Source organism: Schistocerca gregaria, chromosome 2 (assembly GCF_023897955.1).
Source record: "Schistocerca gregaria isolate iqSchGreg1 chromosome 2, iqSchGreg1.2, whole genome shotgun sequence".
Classification (NCBI taxonomy): domain Eukaryota; kingdom Metazoa; phylum Arthropoda; class Insecta; order Orthoptera; family Acrididae; genus Schistocerca; species Schistocerca gregaria.
In genome coordinates this window covers 670546203-670572555 of record NC_064921.1, presented here as the reverse complement: position 1 = coordinate 670572555, position 26353 = coordinate 670546203, and the positions used below count along the sequence as shown (strand labels likewise).

At 42.5% G+C, this 26353-nt stretch overlaps 1 protein-coding gene across 2 annotated transcripts in view; it reads right to left on the bottom strand.

Annotated features, from left to right (window-relative positions):
* The window catches only part of LOC126334715 (multiple inositol polyphosphate phosphatase 1), a 289351-nt gene that overhangs the window by 209890 nt on the left and 53108 nt on the right, over nucleotides 1-26353 (bottom strand). Inside the window, exon 2 of one of the 2 annotated variants that reach the window (XM_049997228.1) lies at nucleotides 9678-9907. The exons of the other annotated variant lie outside the window; for it this stretch is intronic. The gene's annotated coding sequence lies outside the window, so the exon portion shown is untranslated. The remainder of the gene's footprint in view (nucleotides 1-9677; nucleotides 9908-26353) is intronic. 2 annotated transcript variants of the gene reach the window in all.

The window sequence follows — 26353 nt, the reverse complement described above, 5'->3', positions numbered from 1 at the left end:
GACGGAACTATGTGTGGCAATTTGATTACTGATGTATTTTCTGAGGCCCATTAATGTCTTGTGACTGTATGTATAGCAGTGATTCATCTTGATCAAGTACTAAATCTATGGATGATTTCTGATATTCTAAAGCACGCTCAGGCCTATTCCTCCGTCTCCCTCCAACTCACATTGTGTTCTAACGCCCTGATTAACACAACGCCCAGTTAAGTTGGCTAGTATTGTGAGAGAAGTCGAATGGTTAAAATCAAGATAGTATATTCCCCAGTCATGTGGTGTGTGTGCGTCGCTTTTCAGATTCCTCACTTGCCCGTTAAGAAGTCAATCTCTATCATGCGCGTTATTAGTTGTAAGTAATAAATATTAAAATTACCTTCATTTAAGGACCGATTTTTGTACAACCCGCTGATACGCATGGTGGTGGATGGACTTGATGGATATAACAACGTATGTGGTGTTCGAAGAGTCAGTAAGTCTGGATATTATTTCCTGATAATCGCACATGGAGTAGTTATTAATCAAAGTATAGGTAACTTATATTATTCCGCACCTAAAACAGCCACGTAACAGTGTCCGCAGTTTACCTGCACCGATAGCTGAACGAATGTACAAAGGCAAGTTTCACAATAGGCGTCACGCTGACTAGAAGGACTTTAACGCTGTGGATAAGACCTCCCGAGAGACTAGGTCCTTCACGTCTCAGAGAACTGGCCGAGGTTCTCGACAAACAAAAGTTCAAACAGAAGAATTTGAGAAAATTGCAGCCAGAAGATCCATCAATAACACCCGTAAATGCATTTCGAAAATACAGTGTGGACAGTACCTGTGGAGCAACGGATACACGCCCACAATAAACATCTTATGCAAGATGCTTTTGAAAGCAGCGCACAATTCAGTCAATGGGACATACAGTAATGCACGCATCGTGACTAGCGGTCATTACTTTGAACAGATGCAGTGAGTTTAAGTTCTTGTTTTCAAGCCAATAAGATAGCTACAAATTAATCTCTGAACTTCAGTTTCTTACCTCAGTGAACTAAATCTAGAAAATCACGGTCAACGCTAATATATTGTAAATGAAATAAAGATGAAATTTCGAAAGTGTGAAACAAAATAAATAATTTGGAGCTATAACAGATGTTACGTCACGAGAACGCTGGTGTCACTAAAGTACCATACACATTCAGGTGTATTGTTGTTGTTGTTGTGGTCTTCAGTCCTGAGACTGGTTTGATGCAACTCTCCATGTTACTCTATCCTGTGCAAGCTCCTTCATCTCCCAGTACCTACTGCAACCTACATCCTTCTGAATCTGCTTAGTGTATTCATCCCTTGGTCTCCCTCTACGATGTTTACCCTCCACGCTGCCCTTCAGTACTAAACTGGTGATCCCTTGATGCCTCAGAACATGTCCCACCAACCGATGCCTTCTTCTGGTCAAGTTGTGCCACGAACTCCTCTTCTCCCCAATTCTATTCAATACCTCCTCATTAGTTACGTTATCTACCCATCTAATCTTCAGCATTCTTCTGTAGCATCACATTTCGAAAGCTTCTATTCTCTTCTTGTCTAAACTATTTATCGTCCATGTTTCACTCCCATACATGGCTACACTCCATACATATACTTTCAGAAACGACTTCCTGATATTTAAATCTATATACTCGATATTAACAAATTTTTCTTCTTCAGAAACGCTTTCCTTGCCATTGCCAGTCTACATTTTATATCCTCTCTACTGTGACCATCATCAGTTATTTTGCTCCTCAAATAGCAAAACTCCCTTACTACTTTAAGTGTCTCATTCCCTAATCTAATTCCCTCAGCGTCGCCCGACTTAATTCCACTAAATTCCACTATCCTTGTTTTGCTTTTGTTGATGTTCATCTTATATCCGCCTTTCAAAACACTGTCCATTCCGTTCAATTGCTCTTTCAAGTCCTTTGCTGTCTCTGACAGAATTTCAATGTCATCGGCGAACCTCAAAGTTTTTATTTCTTCTCCATGGATTTTAATACCTACTCCGAAATTTTCTTTTGATTCCTTTACTGCTTGCTCAATATAAAGATTGAATAGCGTCGGGGAGAGGCTACAACTCTGTCTCACTCCCTTCCCAACCACTGCTTCCCTTTCATGTCCCTCGACTCTTATAACTGCCATCTGGTTTCTGTACAAACTGTAAATAGCTTTTCGCTCCCTGTATTTTACCCCTGCTACCTTCAGAATTTGAAAGAGAGTATTCCGGTCAACATTGTCAAAAGCTTTCTCTAAGTCTACAAATGGTAGAAACGTAGGTTTGCCCTTTCTTATTCTAGCTTCTAAGGTAAGTCGTAGGGTCAGTATTGCCTCACGTGTTCCAACATTTCTACGGAATCCAAACTGATCTTCCCCGAGGTCGGCTTCTACCAGTTTTTCCATTCGTCTGTAAAGAATTCGCGTTAGTATTTTGCAGCCGTGACTTATTAAACTGATAGTTCGGTAATTTTCACATCTGTCAACATCTGCTTTCTTTGGGATTGGAATTATTATATTTTTCTTGAAGTCTGAGGGAATTTCGCCTGTCTCATACATCTTGCTCACCAGATGGTTTTGTCAGGACTGGCTCTCCCAAGGCTGTCATTAGTTCTAATGGAATATTGTCTACTCCCGGTGCCTTGTTTCGACTCAGGTCTTTCAGTGCTCTGTCAAACTCTTCACGCAGTATGATATCTTCCATTTCATCTTCATCTACATCCTCTTCCATTTCCATAATATTGTCCTCAAGTACATCGCCCCTGTGTAGACCCTCTACATACTCCTTCCACCTTTCTGCTTTCCCTTCTTTGCTTAGAACTGGGTTTCCATCTGAGCTCTTGATATTCATGCAAGTGGTTCTCTTTTCTCCAAAGGTCTCTTTAATTTTCCTGTAGGCAGTATCTATCTTACCCGTAGTGAGAGAAGCTTCTACATCCTTACATTTGTCCTCTAGCCATCCCTGCTTAGCCATTTTGCACTTCCTGTCGATCTCATTTTTGAGACGTTTGTATTCCTTTTTGCATGCTTCACTTACTGCATTTTTGTAATTTCTCCTTTCATCAATTAAATTCAGTGTCTCTTCTGTTACCCAAGGATTTGTACTAGCCCTTGTCTTTTTACCTACTTGATCCTCTGCTGCCTTCACTATTTCAGTCCTCAAAGCTACCCATTCTTCGCTGTGCAAATAGGATACAGAGCTAAACAGCATATCGTTTTATTATTTATGACTGATATTATATTGAAATATAGTAATCTCTCAATTACCCTGGTTAATATGAATCAAAGATTGCACGGATAATCCAAAATACACAAGTTCTTACAAGTAAATGATATTTACAGAGCAGGCTACAGGAGGCATTTGAAAGCCCACTACATTACTCACGCGTTACTCGCCAGAAACTGGCTACTTATTTACAAAGTTGCATTCAGAACACACCATATCTGCTTTCAGTTCATTTTCCAGGAAACAATTGTGTATTGTTTTCTGTTTCTGTTCTTCAGTCACTGGTTTTCGGACAACGGTTCTCATTTTCTGGGAAGTGAAAACGTCGGTATAGTCGAGTGAATTTTCTCCAGCATGCTCCGACCAATGAAAAAATGCTCCTATCGAACCACAAAAAATGCTAATGTTTTCCTGTTTATTGAAAGGCTCTTACTGAGAAATGGGTTACCAGCTGCTACATTCTACCTTCCTCAGCACCTCTAAAAATTTGCACTTTATCTTGGGGCCCGCAGCATGGTAAATATCTCGTAATGACATAATAAAATAAAAGACGGTAATGTACCAGAATGTTGCTATAATTATTAATTGCTAGACGTTTTACATTATCAATAGGCCTGTTTCGGTATTATCGCCATATTCGGGCTATCTGCAGCTAAATATTCTTTGTTAAAAGCTGTAACATTATAACCAATAAAAATTTTGTTTTACTGTGTGCCAGTAGTTACTTCCATATTGCATCGTGGCGCTGCCGCTGTTTTAATCTTACTGTCGGATAGGTCGTTTCCATCTGCAGCCAAGTTTTTAAATATTTACCTTAATTTCTATTAATTGTTGTTGTTCGCAGATATAAGCTAGGTCTTTTGTCGCATCTACGTACTGATGTGCTTTTGAGAGCTACGATTGGCAGCTAATCTGGCGATGCTGTATGGTTACAATTTGTTTATTCGTTTGTGATTATCTATGACGTGGTATTATAATCTTTGTTACGTTTTTGTAGTGTGTATATATCTGTGTTTTTATTTTATTACGAGTAACTCGAATCAAGCTGTACGATTTCAATAAATTTATCTAGAAACTTTTTATGTTTTAGGTCCGGCTGTTCGTTTAGTATTCTACCAGGGATTGTTCCTGTGAGTATATAGATTTCGATATCTTCCAAAATTTTCATTTTAAATCCATTTGATGTTATATGCAAGATTTTCATTGAGTTTCTTATGTGATCAGCTTCACGATTTTCTGTTTTTAGATGGTTGAATATCGTGGATTGGTTTGTGTCGCTAATTCTTGTGTGTTCTCTGTACCTAATTTCGAAGTTTCTGCCTATATAGAATTTATCACAGTTTTTACAATTTATTTTATATATGCCTGGTTGTGTATGTGAGGTGGTTTTGCTTTATCGAAATTTATTAGTGGTTTGAGGTTGCGTCTGGTTCTGTACGCGAATTTAACTGCTGTCTTCTTTAGTAATGGTTTAGTTCGTTGGATATTTGTCCTATGTGTTTCCGGTGTGTGTCTGAACTTTTGTCTTGTGGGTATTTCTGTCGTCAATTTTATCTCGCTATGGATTGTAGTGGATTTTGGTTTAAGGCGTTTATCGTATAGTTTTCTCACTATGCTTGGATCTAAGTTATTTTATTGAGATTTGTAGGTAAGGACTGCAAATTCTTTTTGTACGGCAGTATGTTCTAAAGGCAGATTTATTATTCTGTTAATCATTGTGTTAATGTATGTGTAGTTGTGTGTTTTTGGGTGGCAAGAGTTGTGCTCCTTGTTACTATTTACGGTTGTCAAGTCCAAAAAATATATAGTTTTATTGGTTTCAGGTTCCATTGTGAATTTGATTTTTGTGTGTAGTTCATTCAGCATTTTATATTTAAGAACGAGAGCGCTTAACGACTTCTAACGAACTTTACACATCATTTCAAACGTGTACTAAACTTTTTCTCGCTAGCCCCCCGTTTATCACTTACTAGATTTTTGCATACGTTTGAGCTGTTTTATTTATGGGAGTTCGAGTCTTTAAAGACTCGGTGGGTTACTCGTTTGTTGTTGAATAATATAATTTTGTAGGCATCGTTTCCCACTTTTTTTAAAAATTTGCTGGACTATGCGCTGATACTCTTCAGTTTCGTTCATCATAATCGATGTTTTTGGACAGCTAACAACTGTGTCATTCACGATTTAGATAGTGAAAAAGTGCAGCAGTTACTTTTTTTCATGATTAGCACAATGTGTTTCGAGAAATTATTCTCATTTTCAAATGCATCTGTCTACATACAGATTTTTGGTGGCTTCTCAGTGACAAACTAAATAGCGAATTAATTATTTGCAAATGTGTCTTCCTCCATAAGATAACTGTAGTATTTTCCATAAATATGTTCATTCCTACATAGGTTCTACTCAACATCTGCAACAAAATAGAAATTTAATCGATAATTCAACAGTCAATAACAGTAAAATAAATTTTGTAACTGACCAACTTTATGTATGTAATGTAATGCTCAGAAAATGTAACACCCCTGACTTTATACAAACTCTTTGTGAAACCATACTGTCGTACTATCTCTATAGCATGTTTTGATTACAAAAACAAGCAGTGTAAGTGATGATTTGCTTATGGGTGAGATTCTGTGTAAAGGAGAAGCCCCAATACTTGGAAGTGGAAAAACAAAAATGCTAACTCTAACATTAGCGTATAAAGAACATTCCAAGATTAGCTTGTCCAATTTTCCGATTACTGTGTAACCTCAAAAAGACAACTACAGTGCAAGAGATGCAGAAAGTCGCACATGTGAACCTCACAAAAATATTATCGGAACACGTTGTGCTAAGCGTGGAAAAATAGCTTGAATAGATAACTGGTGCAATTTTTCATTATTTAAATTACGATAATCGTCAAGCCGATAATCCACAACCGGGATAATTTGGAACTTGCTGTACGGGGTGAACGCTTGGATGATAGAAAGAAACCCGTGCGATTTTTATACGTCTTACTGATGTAATCGTTTCATTGATTCGTCAGGGTGTGTTGGATGACTGCCGAAGCCGCGTCCACCGCTACTAAACAGAAACATGGTCAGTAAGGAAGAAATCGCGCTGCGTCTGTGCTTGCGAGCATAGAGTAAATATCTCTGGAGTGAGCATTCACATGCGCAGAACAGATTTTGTTGGTCAACGTACATTGCCGGCCTGATCACGTGTTCTCGGGACGTCGTGTGTTTGTCCGTATACCGCCCTGTACATTTAGGATGTCACTACATCCGTAGTACAGACGGATTCTTTACGTACGTGTCGTGGATTATTTATATATGTTGCGCAGACATTTTAACAGTATCCATTTGATACCGGCAATAAACCAGCTACGTAACTTTCAAGGGCAAGTGATATTACATTCTGCTTCTTTGCGACAGGTGTCACAGTTCAGATGCACTAGATTTTTGGTAGTTTTCGATATGATACGGCACTTTATAGTATTACAGAGCCTGAGGTACATTTTTGCAGTAACAGTCTTGCAAAACGACTTGACAGTACGCTAGTACTTTTGCAAGTGTCCGAAAAACACCGAATTTGCCACACATTAGCGATTATATCCCTGCTAATTCGTTCTTTTTTCTACTATTTCTGCGTATTTATTTTCTCGTTTTTGCGACCTAAAGCACAATTTTTCTTACTGGTGACACTTTGACTATGATATGAAGATTAGCATCTCCAAAACAAAAGTAATGTCAGTGAGAAAGATATATAAACGGATTGAGTGCCAAATAGGAGAAACAAAGTTAGAACATGTGGACAGTTTCAAGTACTTAGGATGCATATTCCCACAGGATGGCAACATAGTGAAAGAACTGGAAGCGAGGTGTAGCAAAGCTAATGCAGTGAGCGCTCAACTACGATCTACTCTCTTCTGCAAGAAGGAAATCAGTACCAAGACTAAGTCATCTGTGCACCGTTCAGTCTTTCGACCAACTTTGTTGTATTGGAACGAAAGCTGGATTTATTCAGATTACCTTATCAACAAGGTTGAGGTTACGGATATGAAAGTAGCTAGGATGATTGCAGGTACTAGTAGATGGGAACAATGGCAGGAGGGTGTGCACAATGAGGAAATCAAAGAAAAACTGGGAATGAACTCTATAGATGTATCAGTCAGGGCGAACAGGCTTAGATGGTGGGGTCATGTTACACGCATGGGAGAATCAAGGTTACCCAAGAGACTCATGGGTTCAGCAGTAGAGGGTAGGAGGAGTCGGGGTAGACCAAGGAGAAGGTACCTAGATTCGGTTAAGAATGATTTTGAAGTAATAGGCTTAACATCAGAAGAGGCACCAATGTTAGCACTGAATAGGGGATCATGGAGGAATTTTATAAGGGGGACTATGCTCCAGGCTGAACGCTGAAAGGCATAATCATTCTTAAATGATGATGATGATGGTGACACATTGAAGTATTAATTTAACATATTTTACGTACTTGCTCCCAGTTTATTAGATAAATAGTAGGCTGAGTAATGTATATACATAATCAACAAGGCACTGATAAATGCATGGAGGATAGTATTTACTGAGACAACTAACCATTTCCTTTCCTGTTCCACTAGCAAATTTAGGAGAGGAAGCGATTGTTTGTAAGCTTTTGTACGAGTCGTAATATCTATTATATAGTCATAAAATCGTAGAAAAATAGGTCTACAGAATCAAGCCTTAATTATAATGCGTCTCGAAATTTTAAAACATATACAGTGTCTCTTACTAATAAGATAACTACACTCCTGGAAATTGAAACAAGAACACCGTGAATTCATTGTCCCAGGAAGGGGAAACTTTATTGACACATTCCTGGGGTCAGATACATCACATGATCACACTGACAGAACCACAGGCACATAGACACAGGCAACAGAGCATGCACAATGTCGGCACTAGTACAGTGTGTATCCACCTTTCGCAGCAATGCAGGCTGCTATTCTCCCATGGAGACGATCGTAGAGATGCTGGATGTAGTCCTGTGGAACGGCTTGCCATGCCATTTCCACCTGGCGCCTCAGTTGGACCAGCGTTCGTGCTGGACGTGCGGACCGCGTGAGACGACGCTTCATCCAGTCCCAAACATGCTCAATGGGGGACAGATCCGGAGATCTTGCTGGCCAGGGTAGTTGACTTACACCTTCTAGAGCACGTTGGGTGGCACGGGATACATGCGGACGTGCATTGTCCTGTTGGAACAGCAAGTTCCCTTGCCGGTCTAGGAATGGTAGAACGATGGGTTCGATGACGGTTTGGATGTACCGTGCACTATTCAGTGTCCCCTCGACGATCACCAGAGGTGTACGGCCAGTGTAGGAGATCGCTCCCCATACCATGATGCCGGGTGTTGGCCCTGTGTGCCTCGGTCGTATGCAGTCCTGATTGTGGCGCTCACCTGCACGGCGCCAAACACGCATACGACCATCATTGGCACCAAGGCAGAAGCGACTCTCATCGCTGAAGACGACACGTCTCCGTTCGTCCCTCCATTCACGCCTGTCGCGACTCCACTGGAGGCGGGCTGCACGATGTTGGGGCGTGAGCGGAAGACGGCCTAACGGTGTGCGGGACCGTAGCCCAGCTTCATGGAGACGGTTGCGAATGGTCCTCGCCGATACCCCAGGAGCAACAGTGTCCCTAATTTGCTGGGAAGTGGCGGTGCGGTTCCCTACGGCACTGCGTAGGATCCTACGGTCTTGGCGTGCATCCGTGCGTCGCTGCGGTCCGGTCCCAGGTCGACGGGCACGTGCACCTTCCGCCGACCACTGGCGACAACATCGATGTACTGTGGAGACCTCACGCCCCACGTGTTGAGCAATTTGGCAGTACGTCCACCCGGCCTCCCGCATGCCCACTATACGCCCTCGCCCAAAGTCCGTCAACTGCACATACGGTTCACGTCCACGCTGTCGCGGCATGCTACCAGTGTTAAAGACTGCGATGGAGCTCCGTATGCCACGGAAAACTGGCTGACACTGACGGCGGCGGTGCACAAATGCTGCGCAGCTAGCGCCATTCGACGGCCAACACCGCGGTTCCTGGTGTGTCCGCTGTGCCGTGCGTGTGATCATTGCTTGTACAGCCCTCTCGCAGTGTCCGGAGCAAGTATGGTGGGTCTGACACACCGGTGTCAATGTGTTCTTTTTTTCATTTCCAGGAGTGTATAATTAGAGCTACATTGTATGAGTCCGTGAAAAGTTAATATCCCTCCTTTCACATATTTTTCTTTGCATCCGTAGCAACAACAGTAATTCACCATCGCTATTACACTATCAACGAACGGTGAAACACAACAAAAACTCTTGATATTATAAACTTCAAACGCTGCAGAAAGAACACACGCGAACAGCGAAGTTCCGAAAACACGTGACAGTCCTGGTTTAATGTTAACAACATGCGCAGAACGCAATGCTCACTCTATGCTTGGGAGACGTGCTGGTGCAGTCCGGCAGGCGGGTTCACGGGAGCGTTTCGTGACGTCACGGCAGGCTGTGGAGTGTGAAGCCGAGACGCGCCGAGCGCCGGCCACGCCCACCCGCGCCCTGACGCAGCTGCGGCGCGAGAATTCCACCACAGCTTGGCGCGCGGATGTCGCCGCCGCCCACGCAGCGAAGACAGGCGAGTGACGCGAGAGTTACAAGAGCGTCTACCGTACACACAAAATACGGTTTAAGCGTTTCATAAACTGGTAACCCTGTCACACGTCGTATGCAGGGTGTATGAGACACAAGAATTATTTACAGAAGAACGGAAAAGCTGTTACATGTGACCTCTGGAAAGATCAGTTTGAGTTCCACAGATGTGGATGACAGACTAAAGGCCGAAATACTAGATGTCTTTTTCCAAAGCTGTTTCACAGAAGAAGACTGCACTGTTGTTCCTTCTCTAGATTGTAGCATAGATGACAAAATAGTAGATATCGAAATAGACGACAGAGCGATAGAGAAACAATTAAAATCGCTCAAAAGAGGAAAGGCCGCTGGACCTGATGGGATACCAGTTCGATTGTACACAGAGTACGCGAAGGAACTTGCCCCCCTTCTTGCAGTGGTGTACCGTAGGTCTCTAGAAGAGCGTAGGATTCCAAAGGATTGGAAAAGGGCACAGGTCATTCCCGTTTTCAAGAAGGGACATCAAACATATGTGCAGAACTATAGACCTATATCTCTAAGGTCGATCAGTTGTAGAGTTTTGGAACACGTATTATGTTCGAGTATAATGACTTTTCTGGAGACTAGAAATGTACTCTGTAAGAATCAGCATGGGTTTCGAAAAAGACGGTCGTATGCAACCCAGCTCGCGCTTTTCGTCCACGAGACTCAGAGGGCTATACACACAAGTTCACAGGTAGATGCCGTGTCTCTTGACTTCCGCAAGGTGTTCGATACAGTTCCCCATAGTCCATTAATGAACAAAGTAAGAGAATATGGACTATCAGACCAATTGTATGATTGGCTTGAAGAGTTCCTAGATAACAGAATGCAGTATGTCATTCTCAATGGAGAGAAGTCTTCCGAAGTAAGAGTGATTTCAGGTGTGCCGCAGGGGAGTGTCGTAGGACCGTTGGTATTCACCATATACATAAATGCCCTTGTGGATGACGTCGGAAGTTCACTGAGGCTTTTTGCGGATGATGCTGTGGTATATCGAGAGGTTGTAACAATGGAAAATTGTACTGAAATGCAGGAGGATCTGCAGCGAATTGACGCATGCTGCAGGGAATGGCAATTGAATCTCAATGTAGACAAGTGTAATGTGCTGCGAATACATAGAAAGAAAGATCCTTTATCATTTAGCTACAATATAGCAGGTCAGCAATTGGAAGCAGTTAATTCCATAAAATATCTGGGAGTACGCATTAGGAGTGATTTAAAACGGAATGATCATATAAAGTTGATCGTCAGTAAAGCAAATGCCAGACTGAGATTCATTGGAAGAATCCTAAAGAAATGCAATCCGAAAACAAAGGAAGTAGGTTACAGTACACTTGTTCGCCCACTGCTAGAATACTGCTCAGCAGTGTGGGATCCGTACCAGATAGGGTTGACAGAAGAGATAGATAAGATCCAATGGAGAGCAGCGCGCTTCGTTACAGGATTATTTAGTAAACGCGAAAGCGTTACCGAGATGATAGATGAACTCCAGTGGAAGACTTTGCAGGAGAGACGTTCAGTAGCTCGGTACGAGCTTTTGTTGAAGTTTCTAGAACATACCTTCACCCAGGAGTCAAGCAGTATATTGCTCCCTCCTACGTATATCTCACGAAGAGACCATGAGGATAAAATCAGAGAGATTAGAGCCCACACAGAGGCATACCGACAATCCTTCTTTCCACGAACAATACGAGCCTGGAATAGAAGGGAGAACCGATAGAGGTACTCGAGGTACCCTATGCCACACACCGTCAGGTGGCTTGCGGAGTATGGATGTAGATGTAGATGTGCAAGAACATGGGAGACAATACTATAAGCTATGTTTTTGTCAACATTGAATAGAGATTTAAGTGCTAGGCAGTCTTTTGGAAACATATTTCTTTGGAGTGTAGCCGTGTACAGAAGTAAAACATAGACGATAAACAATTTACACAAGAAGAGAACAGAAACTTCTAAAAACTGATGCTACAGAAGAATGCTGAAGACAAGCTGGCTAGATCATGTAACCAATGAGGATGTGCTGGATAGAACTAGGGAGAAAAGAAATTTGTGTCACAACCTGACTAGAAGAAGGGATCGGTTGATAGGATACATTCCGAGACATCAAGAGATCACTGAATACGTACTGGATGCAAATGTGAGGGGTGAAAATCGTAGAGGAAGACCAGGAGACGAATGTAGTAAGCAGGACTCAGAAGGATGTACGTTGCAGTAGCTATTCAGAGATGAAGAGGTTTTCACAGGATAGAGAAGCATGGAGAGATGAATCAAACCAGTCTTCAGACTGAAGATCTCAACAACAAACTCTTAGAAGGTAGACCGAAGAAAACGAGCTTACGATAATAGTAATTATTGTTCACTTAGAGAATGCTCTTCACAATAGTACCTAGACTACATTTTTTGAAACTTTGAACGTATCAGTAATAAAATACAGATATCAAAAGGTTATTTACATCTTGCACAGAAACAAGATTGTAGTTATAAGAGTCGAAGGACATCAAGGGGAAGCAGTGGTTGCGAAAGGAGTGAGACAGGTTTGTAGGCTATCCCCGATGTTACACAGTCAGTGTCGTGCGGGATGCAGTAAACCAAGGAGACATTTGGAAATGAAATTACAATTCAGACAAAAGGACGAGAAAAGCGCTAAGTTTTGTCGATGACAATGTAATGCTATCAGAGACGGTATACTTCAGTTGAGTGCAACTGATAGTGTTGTGAAAAGAGGTTTTAAGATGAATATCAGCAGTATCTGCTGAGAGGCCAGGCAAACGTGTGGTTCCTGAAGAGGGGCAGCAGCCTTGTCAGTAGTTGCAGGGGCAACAGTCTGGATGATTGACTGATCTGGCCTTGTAACAATAACCAAAACGGCCTTGCTGTGCTGGTACTGCGAACGGCTGAAAGCAAGGGGAAACTACGGCCGTAATTTTTCCCGAGGGCATGCAGCTTTACTGTATGATTAAATGATGATAGCGTCCTCTTGGGTAAAATATGCCGGAGGTAAAATAATCCCCCATTCGGATCTCTGGGCGGGGACTACTCAGGAGGATGTCGTCATCAGGAGAAAAAAAACTGGCGTTCTACGAATCGGAGCGTGGAATGTCAGATCCCTTAATCGGGCAGGTAGGTCAGAAAATTTAAAAAGGGAAATGGATAGGTTAAAGTTAGATATAGTGCGAGTTAGTGAAGTTCGGTGGCAGGAGGGTTATAAACACAAAATCAGATAAGGGTAATACAGGAGTAGGTTTAATAATGAATAAAAAAATAGGAGTGCAGGTAAGCTACTACAAACAGCATAGTGAACGCATTATTGTGGCCAAGATAGATACGAAGCCCACACCTACTACACTAGTTCAAGTTTATATGCCAACTAGCTCTGCAGATGACGAAGAAATTGAAGAAATGTTAAATCAAATAAAAGAAATTATTCAGTTAGTGAAGGGTGGCGAAAATTTAATAGTCATGGGTGACTGGAATTCGAGTGTAGGAAATGGGGGAGAAGGAAACGTAGTAGGTGAATATGGACTGGGGCAAAGAAATGAAAGACGAAGCCGCCTGGTAGAATTTTGCACAGAGCACAATTTAATCATAGCTAACACTTGGTTCAAGAATCATAAAAGAAGGCTGTATACATGGAAGGACCCTGGAGATACTGACAGGTTTCAGATAGATTACATAATGGTAAGACAGAGATTTAGGAACCAGGTTTTAAATTGTAAGACATTTCCAGGGGCAGATGTGGACTCTGACCACAATCTATTAGTTATGAACTGTAGATTCGAAACTGAAGAAATTGCAAAAAGGTGGGAATTTAAGGAGATGGTACCTGGATAAACTGACTAAACCAGAGGTTGTACAGAGTTTCAGGGAGAGCATAAGGGAACAACTGACAGGAATGGAGGAAAGAAATACAGCAGAAGAAGAATGGGTAGCTCTGAAGGATGAAGTAGTGAAGGCAGCAGAGGATCAAGTAGGTAAAAATACGAGGGCTAGTAGAAATCCTTGGGTAACAGAAGAAATATTGAATTTAATTGATGAAAGGAGAAAATATAAAAATGCAGTAAATGAAGCAGGCAAAAAGGAATACAAACGTCTCAAAAATGAGATCGACAAAACTCTACCATCTGGTGAGCAAGATGTATGAGACAGGCGAAATACCCTCAGACTTCAAGAAGAATATAATAATTCCAATCGCAAAGAAAGCAGGTGTCGACAGATGTGAAAATTACTGACCTATCAGTTTAATACGTCACAGCTGCAAAATACTAACGCGAATTCCTTACAGACGAATGGAAAAACTAGTAGAAGCCGACCTCGGGGAAGATCAGTTTGGATTCCGTAGAAATGTTGGAACACGTGAGGCAATACTGTCCCTACGACTTATCTTAGAAGCTAGAATAAGGAAGGGCAAACCTACGTTTCTACCATTTGTAGACTTAGAGAAAGCTTTTGACAATGTTGACCGGAATACTCTCTTTCAAATTCTGAAGGTGGCAGGGGTAAAATACAGGGAGCGAAAAGCTATTTACAATTTGTACAGAAACCAGATGGCAGTTATAAGAGTCGAGAGACATGAAAAGGAAGCAGTGGTCGGGAAGGGAGTGAGACAGGGTTGTAGTCTCTCCCCGATGTTATTCAATCTGTATATTGAGCAAGCAGTGAAGGAAACAAAAGAAAAATTCGGAGTAGGTATTAAAATCTATGGAGAAGAAATAAAAAGTTTGAGGTTCGCCGATGACATTGTAATTCTGTCAGAGACAGCAAAGGACTTGGAAGAGCAGTTGAACGGAATGGATAGTGTCTTGAAAGGAGGATATAAGATGAACATCAACAAAAGCAAAATGGGGATAATGGAATGTAGTCGAATTAAGTCGGGTGATGCTGAGGGAATTAGATTAGGAAATGAGACACTTAAAGTAGTAAAGGAGTTTTGGTATTTGGGGATCAAAATAACTGATGATGGTCGAAGTAGAGAGGATATAAAATGTAGACTGGCAATGGCAAGGAAAGCGTTTCTGAAAAAGAGAAATTTGTTAACATCGAGTAGAGATTTAAGTGTTAGGAAGTCATTTCTGAAAGTATTTGTATGGGGTGTAGCCATGTATGGAAATGAAATATGGACGATAAATAGTTTGGACAAGAAGAGAATAGAAGCTTTCTAAATGTGGTGCTACAGAAGAATGCTGAAGATTAGATGGGTAGATCACATAACTAATGAGGAAGTATTGAATAGGATTGGGGAGAAGAGAAGTTTGTGGGATAAATTGACCAGTAGGACATGTTCTGAGGCATCAAGGGATCACCAATTTAGTATTGGAGGGCAGCGTAGAGGGTAAAAATCGTAGAGGGAGACCAAGAGATGACTACACTAAGCAGATTCAGAAGGATGTAGGTTGCAGTAGGTATTGGGAGATGAAGAAGCTTGCACAAGATAGAGTAGCACAAGATAGAGCTGCATCAAACCAGCCTCAGGACTGAAGACCACAACAAAAACAACATTAGCAAAAGGTAATAGAGCGTAGTTGAATTAAACCAGGCGACGCTACATTGGGATATGAAACACTAAAAGTAATTGACAGGTTTTGCTACTTGGACAACAAAATAACTGTCAATGGCCACGGTAAAGAGGGAATAAAAAATGCCCACTCGCAATTGTAACAAAAGCCCTCTTGAAAAAGGGAAGTTTATTAACATCGAATAGAAATTTAAATGCTAGGATGTTATTTCTGAAAGTATTTCTACGGAGCGTAGCCTTGTAAGAAAGTGAAATGTGAACGATGTACTGTTCAGACAATAACAGAAGCCTTTGAAATATTGTGCAACAGGAGAAAACTGAACGTTAAATTGATGGATCAGGTAGTGAAATTGATGGATCAGATAACTGCTGAAAAGCTAATGAATCGAATTAGGCGAGAAAATAAATTTATTGTATAGGTTGACCAAAAAAAAGGATTGGTTAATAGGGCTCATCCTGAGGATCGAGAAATCATTTTGCTAAAAACAAAAGACATTTGTTAACATTTCTAAGCTTTTATTGTAAACTTATGTCTGGAAGCAACAAAAGTTTCTTTACATTCGGTTCCACCTTATAAAACAATTTAGCGTCCACTGTCTTGGGATATGCGATAACAAGTCACAGTGTAAATGAATATAAAGGATTTACAACAAAAGACTCCCTGATTTTAAAACTGAATAACTTGAAAATAAAAATCGACAACGAAAGAAACAAACAGTATGTTTACTGAAAGGTGTAAGTATTTTATACCGAAGTTTAGAAATACTAACTACAAAAGGTGCTTTTCAAAAGAGCCACCTCTTGCACTAGAGAACGAGCGCAAACGGGCAACGAAATTTGCCATCACTTCTCGTTGTATCAACGGTAACAGATTCAGTTGCAGCAAAGGTCGACGATTCAAGTTTTCCACAGTGGTGACATAGTTTCGACTTCCGGTAGACTGTCTTTCAATGTACACTAAGTTATTAAAAATATCCGGACACCCCCAAAAACATACGTTTTTCATATTAGGTCCATTGTGCTGCCATCTAGTGCCAGGCACTCCATATCGGCGACCTCAGTAGTCATTCGACATCGTGAGAGATCAGAATGGTGCGCTCCGCGGAACTCACGGACTTCGAACATGGTCATGTGAATTGGTGTCACACGTCTGTACGCGATGTTTCCAAACTCCTAAATATCCCTTGGTCCACTGTGTGAAGTGGAAGCGTGAAGGGGCACATACGGCACAGAAGCGTACAGGCTGACCTCATCTCTTTACTGACAGAGATCGCCGACTGTTGAAGAAAGTCGTAATATGTAATAGGCAGACATCTATACAGACCATCACACGGGAATTGCTTACTGCATCAGGATCCCCTGCAAGTACTATGACAGTTAGGCGGGAGGTGGGAAAACTTGAATTTCATGGTCGAGCGGCTGCTCAAAATCCACACATGACGCCGGTAAATGCCAAACGACGCCTCGCTTGGTGTAAGGAGCGCAAACTTTGGACGACTGAACAGTGGAAAAACGTTGCGTGGAGTGACGAATCACCGTACACAGTGTGGTGATCCGATGGCAGGGTGTGGGTATGGTGTAAGACCGGTGAACGTCATCTGCCAGCTTGTGTAGTGCCAACAGGAAAATTCGGAGGTGAAGGTGTCATGGTGTGGTCGTGTTTTTTATTGAGGGGCTTGCACCCCTTATTGTTTTGCGTGGCACTATCACAGCACGGGCCTACATTTATGTTTTAAGCATCTTCTTGCTTCTCACTGTTGAAGAGCAATTCGGGCATCACGATTGCATCTTTCAACACGATCGAGCGTATGTTCATAACCCACGACCTGTGGCGGAGTGGTTACACGACAATAACATCCCTATAATGGACTGGCCTGCACAGAGTCCTGACCTGAATCCTATAGAACACCTTCGGAATGTTTAAGAACGCCGATTTCGTGCCAGGCCTCACCGACCAACATCGATAACTCTCCCCAGTGCAGCACTTCGTGAAGAATGGGCTGCCATTTCCCAAGAAACCTTCCAGCACCTGATTGAACTTATGCCTGCGAGAGTGGAAGCTGTCATCAAGGCTAAGGATGGGCTAACACCATACTGAATTCCAGCATTACCGGTGGAGGGCGCCACAAACTTCTAAGTCGTTTTCAGCCAGGTGCCCGGATACTATTGATAACACAGTGTACCTCACTAGCAGTAGCATAAGTAGCCCCCTCGGGTTAAAATGATGTCCAATACAAGCATGCGTCAGAAACGATTGTTCACGAAGTACTCATCAAGAAAGCGCGCTGTGGTCGCGCGTGAACCACTCAATGCATGGTCGATCCTCTAACGTTTCCTGTGTGGCAAATTGTTCCAAAGTTGCACGTGTCGTAGACTGCTTACTGATTCTCGCATGGAAAGAGGGAGCTAATGGCTCTGCTGCATATCACATCCCAAAGAGTAACTTTGACAGAATTCAGTAGTTTCTCTTCACATAAATGGAGATTTTCAGAATCCCAAAATCGCCGTTTTTGTTTATTCACAAATCTATTCAGTTGAAGAGCGCTTCACCTGTGAACCAGATGCAGCCAACATCAAAGTCTCCATTATCAATCTCTGTGAGAATCTGCTTAGCAAAGTCAGGCCTTTGCAACACAGTGGATTCTGATAAGACTTCGCAATTTTGGATGAAAATGTGTGTACAATGTTTCTCAGTATTGTTCAGTATGTTTATAAGTTGGGCGAACGGCTACCAAGATCTGAATAGGTAGAAACGGGAGGCTTTGAACATCAGTCATTTGTCTTTAGTTGCAGCAAACATTACGTAGCTGAAAGTACAGTTTGAGGTAGCCATTGTTGTCTGCTTTGTTACTGTTTTGACTTCACTATTTCGTACTTATTCCTTTCTTTGTGATGAGTGTATGTAATTGTTGCAGTTAGGATCTTTACTAAACATGTGGATACATAAGACGACTTCATAACCGATTCCGAACAACTTTAAAGTGACTTTTACCTCTGCTTCCGCGGAAGCATGAAGCACAGATTCAGTGCATGCACTGTGAGAGGCAGGCGTAATATGTCCCCTCCTCCCCTCCCTCCCCTCCTGCCGATCTCATCGCCCTCCACCGTCCGCCAATCAATCTTTTCGCAGAGCTTTTCACGCCGCGACGATCTATGTGGTGGCTGGAATTGCTTCTTTCTCTCCCCGCATCCACATATGGCAATCAGCCAACTTACAATTAACACATTGTATGCATGCTGGGACGTGTCTCTGCAGCAGTTCTTGGGACAGATTTCTCGGATATTGCTTTGGTGACATTTTCAGGAGCAACTACATTTGGCCTTGGGCCAGTCCCCCCCCCCCCCCCCCCCCCCCCCCCCCCCCCCCGAGAATCAGCCACACTGCTAGTCCGTTCGAATTTGACGAAGAGCTTGTTAACGATTCTCCTAACAGGTCCTTTAGAACATTAAACAGTGTTTCAAAACTGCTTCTTGATGCCGTATTACTGTGTTCTAATCTGTAGTATTCCACAACCAGAAACAGGGGAACACCGGACTTCACTCTCTACCTTCAGTACACTGACCACCTTTCATGTATCAACGGTGGAAAAGATCGCTCTGGGTGTCAGTAACTATTTTACGGACTATAAGACGCACTTTTTTCTTCGAAAAATTGCCTCCAAACTTCAAGTGCGTCTTATACTCGAAATCAATATAAAAATGTCCAATGTTTGAATTAAATTCCCCGCCAAGTTTAAAAATGGCCATATATTCGATACCGCGGGAAACGTATAAGGTAACTGGATTCAACTGGAAGCAGCAGAGCACCGATGCGACGAACGTGAGTGGCGGGACGAATTCACAAGCTTCCTAAAACCGTCTCCCACCCGCCCCGCCCATACAGCCTATGAAGCGTCGTTGCAGTCCAGGTGCCAGTGGACTTGAAAGTGATTTGTGTTATTGGCAACAGTACAATATTTTTGTTAGTAGCTGGTTTTGTAATGGAACAAGCTAAAACGTATTCATATGAAGCGCATTATAAATTGTAAATAAAAGCACAGGCAGAAGAACATGGAAACAGAGCAGCTGAGCGGCATTTCGGCCCTCCGCCAACAGAAAAAACCCTTGTCGGGCTAGAAAAGAAGAATTGAAAAAATGATGAAGACTAAATATGGAAATAGAGGACTTAATGCAAAGTGACCAAAACTAGATGTTGATATTCAGGGATTTTAAAAGTCAGTTTGGTTTTGTAAACTAAGAATTTTATTTTAGTCAGGCTTTGCAATATAATAATAAAGATCTTTTTAAAAATTGCTTAAAATGAAGTTGCATTTTATAGCCCGTAGCGGCTTATAGTCCGTAAAATACGGTATTTATGGGCACTACGTATTGCGCCATCTGTTAGAGTTTTTGTAACTAACACTTCGGAACTTCTGATTGCGGTTCTTGCAGCTTTCACAATTAACATACACTACTGTTTCTTGCATGCCTCTGTCGATCTGGGTTTTCATGTTACAGTATTTCGTTTTAAGATCAGGGACTCTTTTGCTGAACATCAAAGGGTTCAAATGGCTCTGAACACTATGGGATTTAACTGCTGAGGTCATCAGTCGGCTAGAACTTAGAACTACTTAAACCTAACCAACCTAAGGACATCTCACACGTCCATGCCCGAGGCAGGATTCGAACCTGCGCGGCTCCAGACTGTAGCTCCTAGAATCGCTCGGCTACCCGGGCCGGCTGTAGAACATACTGCAGCTACATCATAACAAGCAGCCCAACATGAAATGCGCCGAAACATGTATGTATCATCGATATGGCTAACACTCATAATCAGAAAGTGCGTACTCGTACGTCTACATGTACGAAGGGCGTCCAATAACTAGTGCAATACATTATTTCTCGGCCAATTTAATTTGTTGTGGAACATCGTGGAATATTCCCGCTTCAGTCCCTATAGTTTCACTAAGTTCCGATAGATGGTGGCGCTAAACGTAGCATTCAAAACGGTGTCTGTAACTGAGGTACTTCAAAGCAGAGAGCTGTCATTGAGTTTCTTTTGGCGGAAAACCAGAGCATCGCAGACCGAGCGAGGTTGGGCAGTGGCTAGCACACTGTACTCGCATTCGGGAGGACGATGGTTCAGTCCCGCGGCCGGCCATCCTGATTTAGGTTTTCCGTGATTTTCCAAAATCGCTCCAGGCAAATCCCGGGATGGTTCCTTTGAAAGGGCACGGCCGACTTCCTTAACCCGTCCTTCCCTAATCCGATGAGACCGGTGACCTCGCTGTCTGGTCTCCCCCCCCCCCCCCCCCCCAGCCACCTGAGCATCTCAGATACTCATAGTCGCTTGCAGAATGTCTACGGGCCCGCGGCCGCGAAAAAAAGGACAGTCATTTGTTGGACGAGGCGTCTGTCATCATAGTAACAAGGTCGCGCACACCTATCCGATCTCCAGCGTGCCGGACGACTGCATACAACTGTGACTCCTGCAATGTTGGAACGTGTGGACACACTCATTCGTGGTGATCTACGGATCACAAACACCTCACTGCTCAGCTGGATGTCTCTTGGTAGTGCTGACACAGTCGCCCACCAGCTGGGGTACTCAAAAGCATGTGCCAGCTGGGGTTCCTCGCCGTTGCCGCCTAACGGGAGACCATAAAGAGCAAGGACCACTTGTGCGGAATTGCTTGCGCCTTACGAGGCTCATCGTGATAACTTTTTGTCAAACATCGTCACAGGCGATAAAACAGCGGTTAATTTTTTTCGAACTGTAAGTAAAATGACAATCCACGGACTGGCCCCACAGCACCTCTCCTCCGAAGAAAAGTTCAAAGCTGCTCACTCAATCGACAAAATCATGGCGACGGTGTTCCAGGACACTGAAGGGGCTATTCTGATGTCCTCTGATCTTGGCGCAACGACCAGCTCTGAAGCGTACTGTGGTGCTCTCAGGAAATTGAAGAAACGGCTTCAGCGTGTACGTCGGCAGAAAAATGCAAAAGAACTTCCCCTTCTCTGTGTCAACGCAAGTCCTCACAGAAGTCCGGAGGAACTCATTGGACTGCTCCTTCTCAGCCACACTACGGCCCGGATCCCGCAACTTCCGTCTTCCATGTTTTTGGTCCAATGCAGGATGCACTCCGCGGGAAGGAACACGTAAATGATTTGGACGTTATTGAAGCAGCTCGACGACGTTAGCTTCGACGTCGACCAGTAGAGTGGTACCTGGCACGCATACAGGCCCTATGTAAAGTAGCGTAAAGCCGTCGCATTGAACGGAGATTTTGTTAAAAAATATGGTTTTGTAGCCAAAAAAGCGAGGAATAATATGGAGTATTGGAATTCTGAATAAAGCTAACCTGTTTTCGGATAAATATGGGTTGCATTACTTATTAAATGCCCTTCGTACTTGGTGCCCAAGTGCTGTTTGAAGTAATGTAGACTTGGGTAACAGAAACGAGGAGAACATATACTTCCAGATAATGTTGGCGCACAAAGAAAGGAGCTCACATTTTAGCTTAGAATAGGTAGAAATTATTGCTACGTTTGTGAACACAATGCGTCTGCATACAAACTGGTGTAAAAAAGGTTTTGCACAGCATCATGCCTTGAATAGTTGGTATTGTTTAAATCGGAAACCATGTGTCTCAGTAGTGAATTGTGCGCAGGAAATCGCTACGTCTTCCTTCGAGAGGCAGAAATCAATGATATGGTCGGCAGTATTTGCTTCAGGGGTCCATTGAGAACATTTGCGACCAGTTGAGATCAACATTGCGTCGCCGCAAGAACGAATCACGCTCACGCGCTGGATGACGTCGGGAACGCCGCCATAGAAGAATGGGACGTGGTGAACAGCCACGCCTCAACTCTTTTGTGCACACCTTGCCACGGAGGATCCAGCCACGTCACAACGAGTATGGTGGAGCAGCACTGTATTCAAGGTTTCTCAGCAGCAGATTTTGATGGCACAGATATGACAATATGTGCACGTTGGAAAAGGTTGTCTATATTTTGGTTATTGCTTTGTTTTTATTTTACTGCAAAGTTATTCTTTTAAATTCTTAACAACGTTTATTGTTTCATTCTAGTCTCGCCTTAAAGCAAAACTACGCTTGGTGAAAAACGTTTTTGAGCAGTTTATATTATTCTTGGCCCAAAAATACCACGTTTTTGACCGTTTCTTTTTACTGTTAATTTTAATTTATTTTTGGTGGACTGCCTTTAGGGTAAGCGGTCGTTTATACAATAGCAGCAGGGAACGAACCTGTCTATATAAAGGAGATTTGAATAGAAGTACTGCACACATATCTATTCTGCTAAACACGTTTTTACTCACAAGAGTAATTCGAGACCTCTAACGTTTAAAAATGCACGAAAACGTGCTTAGAATATAAATCGCCCATCCTAAAAAAACAGAGGTACAAATGAGCTATTCACATGCAAAACATCGCGTCACACCACGAGAGCCGTTTGAATGATCGGCTTCTCAAGATCTAAGAGAGGAACTTCGGTAACGAGAAGAAACTGAATATCGATATAATAGGATCAAAAGTCATGACTTAATTCTAAATTTCCCTCTGTTTAAAACGATTATGCTCTCTGAACAACAAACTTTTTCTACTGACTTGATAGTGTTGCATGTGAGGGATTTTAATGAAGTAAACAATATGTACATCTGACTAAAGATATTTTTTCACATTCAACATCACTTCCACATTCAAGCCATTCAGCACCAAGCGCCACTCTAATCACATTATCAAATGATGATATTAGTATGTAAGTGTTACAACCTGCCTGTTTTCATGCACATTTTATGCGATACGTCTACACTTCGCTGCAGAAAGTCGACTGTATAGCAGTTTGCTTTGACCATTTCACCGAAAACCCACACCTGCAACTTTAAAGATTGCGTAGCTATTCTACACTATCAAGTCAGCAGGAAAAGTTTGTTGTCCAAATTCCGTCATTATTTGAGGCAGCTGGAAATGTAACAAATAGTCGCTATATTTAAATTTGTGTCTTTTTGGTCGAGTTACATAGATATTTACCAAAGTCCCTCTCTTAGGCCTTGAACAGGCGATCATTCAAATGATTCTCGTGGTAAGACAGGCAGTTTTGCATGAGGATGGATCATACCACTGTTCTGGGGGTGATCATTTAATATTCTAAACCCATTTTCGTGCGGTTTTGGGTGTTCGAGGTGACGCATTTACCTTCACAGTTGCTTTCATCATTTGGTTTAGTTCGTAGCTGCTTGTTTCGTTCACAACAGAGAAACGGTGCCGCTTCTGTTTGTCGATTTTCTTTCGTATGAGAATTTTTACCTTCAGTGTTCATGTCGCTCTAGATTGTAGACTGTTATACGTTATGAACATATTCTGAGTTTGCATATAATAGATCTCCTTGACACGGAAACGGTTCTACCCAGAAATCACCACGGATTTAGAAAGCATCGCTATTACGAAACGAAGGTTGCCCTTTTTTCACATGATACCCTGTGAACCACGGATTAAGGGCAACACACACATTTTTTTCATTTCCGTAAAGTATTTGGCACGGTGCTCCACTACAATATGTTAACGAAGGTCTAAACATACGTATTAGATTCGCAGACACGTGAGTGCTTGAAGACTTTGTAAGTAGGCTGTTTACGTTTTTATATTGGTAACGCCACGTAGCGCTCTGTATGAAAATCACTGGCTGTGCTGTGTGCAGTCTGTGGCTGGGTGGCATTGTTGGAATAGTCGCTATTGTAGTGTTGGGCAGTTGGCTGTTAAAAGCGTGTAGCGTTGCGCAGTTGGAAGTGAGCCGCCAGCACTGGTGGATGTGGGGAGTGAGATGGTGGAGTTTTGAGAGAATACAAGATGACTCAGACAATATTTCTAGGCGGTGTGGCCAGTGGCAATGATCCAAATGTAGAAAAATGTAAGTTAATGCAGATGAGCAGGAAATCCCTTAATGTTTGAATACAACATTGGTGGTATGCTACTTGTTGCAGTCACATCGATTTAATATTGAGGTGTAACGTTGCAAAGCGATGTGAAATGGGATAAGTAGGAGAGGCGAATGGTCGACCTCGACTTATTGAGAGAATTTGAGGGAGACCGTGCATAGAACACTAGTGTGACCCACTGTTGAGCACTGTTCGAGTGTGTTGAATCCCCACCAGATCGGATTAAGGGAAGACAACGAAGCATTGTGGAAACGAACCGCTAGATTTGCTACCGATAGATTCGATAAACACAGATTTTCACGGAAACGCTTCGTCAGCTCAAATGGGAATCCCTGGAGTGAAGACGACGTTCTTTTCGAGGAACACTATTGTGAAAATTTAGAGGACCGGCACGTGAAGCTGACTGCAGAATTATTCTGCAACCGCGAATGTTCATTTCGCGTAAAGACCACTAAGATAACAGAAATAAGGGTTCGTCTGGAGGCATATAATTAGTCACTTTTCCTTCGCTCTGTTTGCGAGTGGGACAAGAAAGAAAATGAGTGGTAGTGGTACAAGGTACCTTCTGCCATGCACCATACAGTGGCTTGCGGAATATGTATGGAACAAAAGAATGAAGAACTACCGATACAAATATGATATTTCATTTAGTGATGTTTGTTTATGTCTCACATACATTTCGTTTGTAATTATCATCACCATATCCATCACGGATTAGACTCAGTTCCCTGTTACGATACATAGTTCACATTATTGGTGGTTACATCAGCTTCTTCGCTCTAGTTGACATACAAGAGCTTTCTTTAAGATCCATTTCATAAAATAAAGACAGTACACAACGATGATATCGACGCATTTCATAAAATGCGTCGATATCATCGTTGTGTGCTGTCTTAAATTTTACCATTCGTGGAAAAGACACTGATTCTACAAAAATATATTTCAGCCAGCTGAATTCTGCACAGGGTGCCCGAAAGACTCCAGGCACTTCTTGCTGTTGGGTTCAAAGGCGACTGTCGAGTGAGGTTGCACAGCGGTTAACGGAGTGGATTTGCTTTCTTGAACATGGATCACATCACTAGGACCCGCAGGCAGGATCTGACATCATTTCATCCTGGCACCCCCCCCCCCCCCCCAACCCCGCTCCCTTTCCCGACGGCACTTGAATTTGCTTCATCAAACGTATAGAACACGAGACTTATTTGACCTACCGATGGAGTTACTAGGATTACACGCATCCGTTAAACCCGACGTTGCAGTTTGTGCAGTATAATTAATGTATTGTGAACCGCTCAGACTCCCTTCAGAATTTTTCGAGCAACCTAACGGCCATTCGCCAACAGAACATCCGTTTCTACTGCAGCAATTCAAGAGTTCCATCTCTAAATTTCGTCCGTCGCCAGCATCCCGGCGTACGGTCCTGAATATGTTTGTACATAAGGACCTACAGAAGTGTTCTCATGTCATGCCGCGTACCGACTCTGTCACATCAGTGTTACAAACACCGTACACGGGCACTTACCTAGTACTGACACGGAATGAACACACAGAATTGAGAGTGGCATTCTTCTGTTTCCGCATCCGTTTGATTGTTACTTTTATAATGTGCCAGTTAAAATACAGTTACAGCTCATTGGTCTGCAAGCAAATGACTTCTTGAGAGACAAGTACAGACAAGGAAAACTTATTGAATTTTATCGATACTATCCCTTTGTTGAGTTTCCGAAACGGAAGAAATTTGCCGATGGTATGGCTGCAGTGTTTGGGACAACTTCTGTCTGAGGGCAAACATTTTCAAAAATGAAGTATGTGAAAACAGGGCATCGAACGAGATTTGCTGAGGAACATAAGAAAGCCTCTCTTGATTACATGCAGCAATACCAAATCAAACATTGATGATATCTCGTAAGTCAAACGTCGGTTTCATAAGTCTCACTAAAGTCTTTCGTGCTTAATCTGAGATATTCGGCTTTGTGTACAGTAGGTCTG